We start from the raw sequence: 11,032 nt of genomic DNA, 5'->3' as shown, positions 1-11,032 counted from the left end.
TTCTCCTCCTTTAGCCCCTGTACCGCGAACATTCCCGGGGCTCCTGGTGTACTTCCCTGGAACATCTTCCAGAGATCAAAAACTTCTAAATGGTTTGCTAACTTTTTCCCTTTGTATGTGTTATGTAGATATGTCAGCAAGTGGTGATGGGTAAACGTGTCGAAGCTGCCGTTGGGCGGCCACAGTACCCTTATTTTGTTGTCTGTTCCTTGTGTCCATTCAAAACTGTATTTTATAATTTTCTCTTTTTGCGGTGACAGTGTCGTGCATATGTGCTGGAGTGGTGTAGTTAAGGCGCTTGCTCTGAACCCCAACCCTGCTCCTGCCCCCGACCCATAGTACGTGGGCATGTTACAATTTTACTTTTCTCAACGTCAACCTTTTACATGGCCCCGTAAACTGGGGACTTTCGACTGTCCGCTGAAAGGAAAAGCAATTTTAATTTTACAATACTTTGCTTTTGCTGTTCTCTCTTCCCGATGTTCCAACTATAGCCCCCTTCGGCTGTGGCGCACAAAGCTCCCTGTGGCTATGTGCCCTGTGCGGTGTGCCTTTGGGCTGGTCCACCTTCCTGTGCCGCCTGTACTTGGCACACCTTCAACTTAGTTCCTCCTCCTCCCCGTCCCCATTGTCTGCTCAGCCCCCTCCCTCTTCTGGTGCAACCCCCTTGTTGAGCGCGGCCGGCATTCTCTGTGTGCGGCCATCTCTCCCCCTTTGCCCCTCCCTGTTCAAGCGCGGTCGGCGTTCTCTGTGCGCGGCCACCTCTCTCCCTTCGCCCCTACCTTTTGTACCTCCTGCCCTCGACCACCCCTGGATGAACACGAGATTGTCGTTGAGTCCTATACAAGCCATATGGGTGAAGTCACCAACTTCTACAAGATATTACAAGTATGTACAATTTCACAACCAATGAACGCGCGCTATCTTTGACACTTTTATTCCCCGTTAACCCCACAGCTGTCTTTCCACTACGTCTGGAGTGGAGTATGCAACAATCAATTACTTATTACAATTGGACTGCACACACTGCGTCCCCTCGCGTGTGTTACGCCCCGCCCTAGGAGAGCTTAACCAGCCAATTATCTTCCGCACTCGGGAAACAATCTAGCTACCTTCTGCGGGAAAACATCATCTACTGAACGAGCTCCAACACTCAATTAGTAGGGATCCTCATCTAATTATTGATCTACAACATCAATTCATAGGAAAGCCACACCTCCCTTACACAGGTGTCCGCGATCTAGACCAATCAGCACGATCTGTCAGTCATACGTGGGTGCTTGAGCCCTACCCAACTTGCTCCGTTACGCTGCTGGGGACGGCCTTCGTGCCTGTCCTGCTGCACCTGACACACCTATCGCTGCTTATTAGTCAAAATCCTTTTTTAACACCCTGTGACAACCACCCGCCGCCCCTTTTACAATTCCTCACCCCTCCCACACAACATTACATTGCTGGTTGGGTGTGTCATACTCACTTCAAGTCCTCGTGAGCCGGGGTCGCTCGACCGCGGGCACCCCTCCAAAGGGGCTCGCCACCTCCCCTTGCCTGGACCATGTCTAGACACTCGCCAACCACGGGCGGGATACTTCTCAAGTCGGCTCCCAACGGCCAATGTCCGGATTGCGCTGTCCGGTCTTCTTGCAGTTCCGCGATGGTCCTGTAGTCCTCAAAACGGGGCTACGGCAGAGGGGGCCGTGCTGCCGGGTTGCCTCCTTGCAAGAGGCCTTTTGGTTGTGCCGTTAGGTTAGTTAGACCTCAAACAGATCTCAGCAGTGCCCCCAACTTGTCGGGGTGATTTCCTGGGGGCCGGCAGAGCCGTCCGCGGCCCTCTGGGGCTGGGGAGGCCCCAACTCCTCCCGCGTCCCAAAAGGAGTATGAGACACACATAAGAGCAAGGTAGTAACTGCTGTTTATTATAGTAACGGCAGGGATATTCTCAGCCGGTATGCATCCGGAGAGACTCTCAGCATTAGTGGGGCCTGCAGGCCCTTTTTACTGTAGTATGACCGCTACTTGAAAGGGTTATTGGATAAGGACAGGTCAGGTGGTACACTTGGGTTGTCCCTAAAAGTTGCTACACCGAAATTGTTACAAGGGGACACTTGGTGATTGCCTGTTCTAAGATGAGAGTTTGCAGCACATGCTTTTTGCTCACTGTACCTTTCACAGATGGGAAATATCCATTTGCATATCAGTCTTTGACCCGCCCACATGGGCAGTCCAGCACCGAAATGCTATGGCAATTCCTCTCTGAACAAGAGTACCAACAGCAACCCCATACACGTGTTTCAGCCTTGATGGGTATCATCAGTGAGGTGAAGCTGCGCCTCTCTGAGCACAGTGAGCAGGGAGTTCACGTCTGGTTGCCCCCAGGTAACTTAGGGTGACCAACCCCAAGTTCCTTACAAATATGTCAAAAAAAGGTAGCAGGCGCTCCTCTCCAGAAAGAACATGGCATGATAACCTGTAGTTTGCAGCACACGCTTTTTGCTCACTGTACCTTTCACAGATGGGAAATAGCCATTTGCATATCAGTCTTTGTCCCGCCCACATGGGCAGTCCAGCACCGAAACGCAATGGCAAATCCTTTCTGAACAAGAGTACCAACAGCAACCCCATACACGTGTTTCAGCCTTGTTGGGCCTCATCAGTGAGGTGAAGCTGCGCCTCCCTGAGCACAGTGAGCAGGGAGTCCACGTCTGGTTGCCCCCAGGTAACTTAGGGTGATCAACCCCAAGTTCCTTACAATTATGTCAAAAAAAGGTAGCAGACGCTCCTCTCCAGAAAGAACATGGCATGATAACCTGTTCTAAGATGAGAGTTTGCAGCTCACGCTTTTTGCTCACTGTACCTTTCACAGATGGGAAATATCCATTTGCATATCAGTCTTTGTCCCACTTGATGATTGGCTAACTAAAATGGCATCAGTGATTAGCCCCTCGTATTCTGATTGGTTCCTTCGTGAGCCCCCAAGCCTGGGACCATCGCCGTTCCCAGCTCGCGATGTACCTGGTGCTGGAAACAATGTGCAACTATGTGTTAGTGGTGGACAATGGACAGGTCTGGCTAGTGGCTGATGTGCATGTCTTTCCCATCGCTGTAGGTGTCCAACTTGTCGCTTCGTTGTTGCACACTGTGTCCCAGACGTGAGAATTTGGTGACTTTCTGTCTTGTAAGCTTGGCATCTTGTCAGTTCAGCTTGGTCACATGTGGAGAGACCGTGGCTGGAGCAGAATTATGTGCATTTGATTTGTATTTTGGCTCTGAGGAGCGCTTGGCGGTGGCAGGTGTAACCTTGGCGCTGGCAGCGCGGCATGTGGGTTGCAACATCGCGGCCTTGGCTGTGGGCTCTCGTTGAGGCTCGTTCTGCGTGGTCAGCGCTTTGCTTTTTCATTCTGGGAGGATTTTCGTTTGAGAGGCTCCTGCCTGTGGACTCTTGCATTGCGGCCTACTTTGGGCCTAGCTACTGGGTGGCGGTACACAATCCATAATATGGGGTCGTGAGGGGCGACAGAGTGTCACAAGCATCAGTAAATACATAGGGTGGCGTCTTCATAGGGATAGGTAGTGAGAAAGCATCTGCAAGCATGTGTACACGAGCTCTTCAGACGTCTTGCGGTTCTGCGGTGCTGTAGGAGGCCTATGTGAAAAATAACAATGATGCGTGTCTGTGGGTGTTTCAGTCCACTGCGTCATAGCACTGAGTATGTTCTTCGTGTGGGTTGGTGTGTGAGTGACCAGTGTGCATGGTGGCACATGTGTTCTTGTCTGTTGGCTATGTCGTCATGGCATCTCTAACGATGATGGTGTTTGTGGTTGTTGTCTAATCGAGTTAGTCCATGAGGCTGACGTCAGCTTGACCAGGACTTGGTAGGGGGCAGGCTCCCCGGGTGTGTGGGTCATGGACACAGGGGACCTGAGCATCTGGTGAGGAGGTGAATTGGTCGAACTCCTCTTGCAGGGGGTGATTGGGTCTTGATGTCCTGGGCCATGGTCTGGATGAGTCTCGGGGGAAGGTATTTTCCCACTTCAGCGTACCCTGCACGCGCCAGCCCTATTACGTTTAAAGCTCTTCACGCACACCCGGAATACGCGTACCCCGCTTGCGCCAGCCCAATCTCGTGTAAAATCCTTGCGCACCCCCGGAATACACGTATCCCGCTCTTTCTGGCCCAATCGCGTGTAAAATGCCTTGCACACCCCCGGAATACGCATACCCCGCTCGCGCCAGCTCTATCGCGTGTAATACTTCTCGCGCATCCCCGGAAAACACGTACCCTGCTCGCGCCAGCCCTATTGTGTGTAAAACTCCTCACGCACACCTGGAATATGCGTACCCTGCTCGCGCCAGCCCAATCGCGTATAAAACTTTTTGCGCACCCCCGGAATACGCGTACCCTGCTCACGCCAGCCCAATTGCATGTAAAACCCTTGTGCACCCCGGAATACGCGCACCCACTGGCGCCAGCCCTATCGTGTGTAATACTTCTCCCGCACCCCCCGAATAAGCGTACCCCACTCACGCCAGCCCTATTGTGTTTAAAACTCTTCACGCACACCCGGAATATGCGTACCCCACTCGTGCCAGCCCAATTGCATGTAAAATGCCTTGCACACCCCCGGAATACACATAACCCATTCGCGCCAACCCAATCACGTGTAAAACTCCTTGCGCACCCCTCGGAATACACGTGTCCGGCTCGCGCCAGCCCAATCACGGTAAAAGCACACTTGCGTACCCCAGAATACACGTACCCGCTCACACCAGCCTTATCACGTGAAAAGCGCACTCGCGTACCTTCATATTTGCGCACCCGTGTGGTGAGGAGCCCACAGACAGCCCATCACCCCTGGCCATGCGCCGCAGGCAGCCCATCACCCCTGACCAAGCCCCGCAGGCATCCCACACCACAGGGGGGACTTTTTCCATGCAATTTTGCCTGGCGCAGGCGGGGTACGTGTATTCCGAGGGGTGCGCGAGGAGTTTTACACGCGATTGGGCTGGCGCGAGCAGGGTACGCATATTACGAGGGGTGCGCGAGGAGTTTTACACGCGATTGGGTTGTTGCGTGAGGGGTGAGTGCCGTTTTTAGCGCGATTTTGTTGTTGGGGGGCTGTATGCTGGTCCCCTGGCCTTTGCGCCATGTAGGGATTTGTGCGGCTGTTTTTGGCACAAGAGGCGGGGTCGGGGGCGTAACTGGCGCTGCTGCAGGGTTGCTGTGCCACGGCTGGTTATGGATGTTGAAATCCATGAACACACAGTGTGTGAAAATGGGGTTTGGCGCAGGCGGCTGGTGCAAGCACGCTCTCACGGTGCGCCAGCCGCGTGCGCCACTTCTGCGCTTGATTCCATGAATTACCCCCTTAGTTGGGGTGGAGCCTTGGCAGTCTCCTAAAACTGCTTGTGAGCGGGGGTTACCTAAGTCTTCCAAACATTAGCACTTGGAGGCTTGTGCTCGTGCATTTGTGCAGGGAAACAAGAAGTAGCCTTCTGCTCAAGGAGTACAGCCATTGCCTAACAGCCACGGCTGAGGCTGTCCAAATGTGTATATATGCTTCATGGTTTTCCGACATGACACTTTATAGGCTTTATCACAAATTAAATGTGCAGAAGGCTTGTGTGCATTATGTGTTCAGAAGGGTTGCAGGCGTGTAGCACTGTCACAGACACATTGGACCTATATTAACATGTGTGGTCAATATTCCCAAAATGATCTTTGGTTTATGCAAATCAACATGTTGGTTCTAGTTGTCCCCTTCCTCTTTCTCGTGGGTGATTTCAGGCCAAGCGGAAGATGCGAGCAGGATCTTGGGGGCTATCTGAGGAAGCTGTGGAATGCACAGATTATAATGGAGAAGTTTCATAATGTGACGTCTTATAGGTGATTTCCCTGGTTTTATCATTCAGGGTGCATAATATGAGCCCCACCATGAACTTCAATGATCTCCAAGCATCTTCACTGCCTGACACCAAAGAGCTGAAAGCAGGGTAGCACGTCTCTGATAAATTGACACCTTTAAAGAGGTCTGTCTTTGGCATAAAGTGGCAAATCCTTTAGTTTGTGAATACTGATGCATCCTTAATGAATATGTTCATATCAGCAGCAGCCTGACCTCAAAGGTTCTGTATGTGGAGAAATTCTAGATAAAGCAATGGAGGGAGTGTGTGAGTAGCTGCAGATTATTACAAGACAAGTGTATTTGCCTCTGCGTGGCAGAACAAAGAAGAGCAGCCAGCATGGAACTGACACCCCAACTCACCACTTTAAAAAAAGTGATTATGTTTTCTTTGTTATGGGCCCCCCTTAACACCACTGCATCTGGCAGGTTGAGGTGGCACATTTCAATTCAGAAGATTAACAGGTCCTGACAGGTACTGACAGTGAACACGAACTCATGAAGATATCTTGCAAGCATCGCTTCCGACTGTCAGGATGGCCGAGTGGTCTAAGGCGCTGCGTTCAGGTCGCAGTCTCCTCTGGAGGCGGGGGTTCGAATCCCACTTCTGACATATATTTTGTCACAATACTACAATTATTTAGTTTCTAGCACATTTCCTTACACTTACCTCATGAGATAAGACCCGAAAGTAATTTTTCACTAATCCCAGTTAAGCAAAAGAAACATTTCACTTTCTGTCATTTCAAACGCGTTATCCTTAAAATACGATTTATCATCACGTTCATAAAATGTTAAATGTCTTAAGACCTTTCACTTTTACAACATTCTAGTTCTACTGCCGGTGTGAAGTGATGTCTTTTATATATTAGTGTCACCAAAAGGATGTCTCCCACTCTTTTTAGGTGTATGTATCTTCCAGCTAGTAGGCGCAGTGCACATTATTGTCAAAAGGGTCATGAGGGTCACGGTGAGACGCATGCATTGAACTGCAGTTCATGCTATAGCCAGCAGGTGGATAAGGCAGTTTAAGAGTACATACCATGTGTGATATGCAAACAAGCACCTTTCTCATCCGCATTCCGGGATGCATGGTCCTGTGTCCTTCCTTTATCCGCATCATACAGCGAGGCATGTTGGTGTCTCTTCCCTGTCTCTCCTCCATAAAGGTATGTATGTTTATATCTCCTCCCTGTGTGGTCTTCATGAAGACATGCATGTTCATGATAAGTCTTTGTCTAGCCCTCATTCAGGCATGCATGTTAATGTCTCCTCCTTCTCACGTCCTAATTCAGGGATGCAATGTAATGTCTCCTTCCTGTCACACTCTCATACAGGGATGCAATGTGTATGTCTCCTCCCTGTATTGTTGTCATACAGGCATGCATATTCCTGATGACTCCTTGTTTAGCCCTCATTCAGGCATTCATGTTCATGCGTCCTCCACGTTATGTCCTTATAAAGGGATGCATGTTCATGATGACTCCTTATCACTCCCTCAAAAAGGGATGCATTACCAATGCTCCTTCCTGTCTCGCCCGCATAAATGGATGCACATTCACGCCTCCTCGTTCTCTCGGCTTCATACGGGGATCATATCTCCTCCCTGTCTCACCCTCATGCAGGGATGCATGACCAATGCTCCTTCTCTTCTCGCCTGCATACATGGATGCACGTTCACGCCTCCTCCTTCTCTCGGCTTCATACGGGGATCATATCTCCTCCCTGTCTCACCCTCATGCAGGGATGCATGACCAACGCTCCTTCCTGTCTCGCCCGCATACATGGATGCACGTTCACGCCTCCTCCTTCTCTCGGCTTCATACGGGGATCATATCTCCTCCCTGTCTCACCCTCATGCAGGGATGCATGACCAATGCTCCTTCCCTTCTCGCCTGCATACATGGATGCACGTTCACGCCTCCTCCTTCTCTCGGCTTCATACGGGGATCATATCTCCTCAATGTCTCACCCTCACTTCCAACATGTGTAACTTCTTGTTCTCTTTGACGTCTGGGGCATGGGTGGCTACTGCACAGCTCTAGATGTCGCCCACCTGCAAGGTGCTATGGAAAGCACTTTTCCACATTGGACGTGCTATATTAACCCCCTCTCCCCAAATACCATAAAAATAAAGAAATATATGTGCTTCCATAATGTCTACCTTCTAATGTTTCATATGTGTAAGCACATTTTCCTCCTCCTGACCACATTCTACAACTATGTGCAATTGTTCCTTCCATAAACTGTCACTTCCTTGACCCTTTATTTATAATGACTGTTATACTCTCTCTCTTTCCGCCACAGTATAAAAAAGCCTAGCAAACCTCATGATTGGACTAAGAAATTCCTGTCATTTAGTTGGAAATGATTTTCCCATTATCCCCAGAAATTCCTCACTGTGTCTAAGAACGCTTTTTTTCACAGGACAATACAGATCAGATTGACTTGAAAGGTCCTTTCACGCGACTACAGAATGCCTCTCATTCCACTAAAAGATACGCCAGTGCCTACAATAGCCTAGGACTAGACTATGAGTCCCAATGTAGAAAGACCACAAGTCCACAGATATGCCTGTTTATTTAAACATCTGTATTATCATCAGCGTATGTCTGTAAAGGCGAGACTTCCCGCTCTCTGTAAAGCGCTCCATTGGCAACATCAGTTAAATGTCGTTGGTTCAATCCCTCGCGGATGTTGTTTTTATTCCCATTTGTAACTGGGAAATACTGTCGCTGCAATACATATGTCTTAATCAAGCTAATGGTTATTGACGTAAATGGCAGTGTTATAATGTTTCATGTACTGCAAATGTCACCACATAATGCGCTCTTAATTAGATTTGGTTGAAATACATTACAGTCACCCGATGAAAAGTGTGCAAAGAGCATTAAAGAAACAAAAGGTTCATAACAGTAACAGGACATATCGAATTGTTTCAGTCCTCCACAGAGATTGCCAATGTATTAATGGAAATTCTAAAATATCTGCCCAACTGCCGTGACATTGCCTCACCGCAATGCCGTGACTCGGATTCGAACCGAGGTTGCTGCGGCCACAACGCAGAGTACTAACCACTATACGATCACGGCGAGCTACTTGGGCTGCTACAACGTTACGTTCCACCTCTATCATAAGCTGTACTCCATCTGTGATGTCATGACTCATGTTTGAATTAAAGGTTGGTTGTGATGTTATCCATGAGAATAAGTGGACACCTGATCCCCAGTCACTTATTTAAGATCTCAATAATCAAGTCAGAATCCAAATGAAAGTCATCAAAGTGGAGCCAATTAGAAATAATATAGTTACACAAACCTGGCAATGGTGCGGCAGCCAGGGCCGATAATGGCCCGCCAGCCTGAGAGCAGGAAAGTGTGAGAGCAGTGATGGTCTTCTGAGGGTTTAGAGCTGTTATTGACCCTGTCACCTTCCATTGCGGAGTTGTTCTCCCTATAAGAACCGCAGGGGCTCCCTCTGGGGTGCTAATAGTACATTTATTTTTTTGCACAGAAGAAGTGCTCTTTGCCAATTGCACGTGCCAAATCTCCCGATGGCCACCACCATAAAAACAGAAGAGGGAAAACGTCCCTTTGCCACGGCAGTAGGCAGGTGATGGAGATAAAGAGGCCGGGAGGAGAGGGGGTAAGTGGGGTTGCATGGGACCTATGAAGAGGGGTGGCGGGCTGGCATTGGGAGGGTGGTTGCGGAAAGAATATTGAGGCTGGGATGGAGAGGCGCTGGAGTTCCAGAAAGAATACAGGCAGTGATCACAGTTTCCAGCTGGAGTTCGCAGCCTTCTGATTTTACTAGCGCCGGTATTTCCAGAGGTGGTTGTGCCAGGGCCGGTAATACCGGAAACGGCATTACTGCCAACTCGTAATTGGCCAGAAGGCTAAAAAGTCCTGTTAACCAGAATCACTGGCACTTTTACCATATACCAGCAAACTCGTAATGAGCCCCAATGTTAACTAAGGGCTCCATATAAAGATTAAAAAGAGATGGAGGTAAAATCGCCCCCTGCGGTACTTCAAACGGTGCAATGTTGGGAGGTCACTGTTCTTGTGTATTCGCTTTAAGAGACTAACACTGACTGGTCTGTATTCCACCCACTCAAATCTCCATTGTGCCCTCTCAGTGAAACCAGGCAAGCATGTCTTTCCCAAAAAAGCTGTCCCTAGGGATTCCCATCTCCACCTGGTCTTGCTCACAGTTCTCATCCGACGACATGTCTCTCGTCCACTCACTTTAGGAGACAGACACTGATTGGTGTGTCACCCATCTCCCTGAATATCAGCTGCACCCTCCTAGCAAAATCAGGCAAGTGTATCTCTCCCACAAGCTACCCTCAGGGTTTACCAGCACTCCCTCCCAGGTGTGCCTTGTGCATGTGCCTTGTCCACTCACTTTAACCCCTTAAGTGCTAAGGATGAGGTATCTCATCCTCAGCACATTTGCAGTGCTGAGGACGAGATACTTCGTTCTTTTTAGCAGTTACCTTTGGGGTTTGTGGGTGAAGATGCCCCCCCCGTTGCATCTCCCCTCTCCCCGATCCCCAGGCAGTGAAGGGGATGACTTCCCCTTCCGTGCCTGGGGGCCGGGGGTGGCCGTGATGACGTTGGCGCACGCTACATGCGCTGACGTCATCAGGAATTGATATCAACATGCTGAAGCCTAACGGCCTAACGGCTTCAGCATGTAAATATAGCAGTCACGTTTTTTTTGTGCTGCTCTGGCATTTCCTGCCTGGTTGCATGGGGGAGGGCTCATTGGTAAGGGCAGACCCTCCCATTTCCAACAAGCCCTCCCACAAGTAGATTACTGCTCGAGGATCGTTCGATCCTCGACCAGCAATCCCACTGGACCACGAGGCACCAATGAAAAAGTGACCCACAATTGCAAATTGCAAATCATTCCTTTTGTGACACTGTTTGAATGATACCCAAGGGAGAGTTTTGTGGTAATGTGTGATGCAAATTGTGCACGCTAAAGAATATTTATCCAGCAACACTGGTCAAAACTACTAGCCACAGAGTGAATTAACTCATCAAACTGGCCCACATTGGCCAAAAAAGCGGGCCACTTTGACCAAAGGAAATGGCCCACACCAGCATTTTGTGTTTGTGGGTCG

General features: G+C 49.6%; 2 non-coding genes across 2 annotated transcripts; one reads left to right on the top strand and one right to left on the bottom strand.

The window, feature by feature from the left end:
* Nucleotides 1-6,431: 6,431 nt before the first annotated feature.
* Nucleotides 6,432-6,514, top strand: TRNAL-CAG (transfer RNA leucine (anticodon CAG)). The gene has a single exon. It is a non-coding gene; the product is annotated as a tRNA-Leu (tRNA).
* A 2,407-nt stretch (nt 6,515-8,921) lies between these two features.
* Nucleotides 8,922-8,993, bottom strand: TRNAH-GUG (transfer RNA histidin (anticodon GUG)). Its single transcript has one exon. It is a non-coding gene; the product is annotated as a tRNA-His (tRNA).
* Nucleotides 8,994-11,032: the final 2,039 nt, after the last annotated feature.

The sequence above is a fragment of the Ambystoma mexicanum genome (assembly GCF_040938575.1).
Source record: "Ambystoma mexicanum isolate Mex_15411 chromosome 12 unlocalized genomic scaffold, UKY_AmexF1_1 Mex_chr12_unloc.1, whole genome shotgun sequence".
Classification (NCBI taxonomy): domain Eukaryota; kingdom Metazoa; phylum Chordata; class Amphibia; order Caudata; family Ambystomatidae; genus Ambystoma; species Ambystoma mexicanum.
The sequence above is the reverse complement of the archived record's forward strand: the minus strand, read 5'-3'. Positions and strand labels throughout refer to the sequence as shown.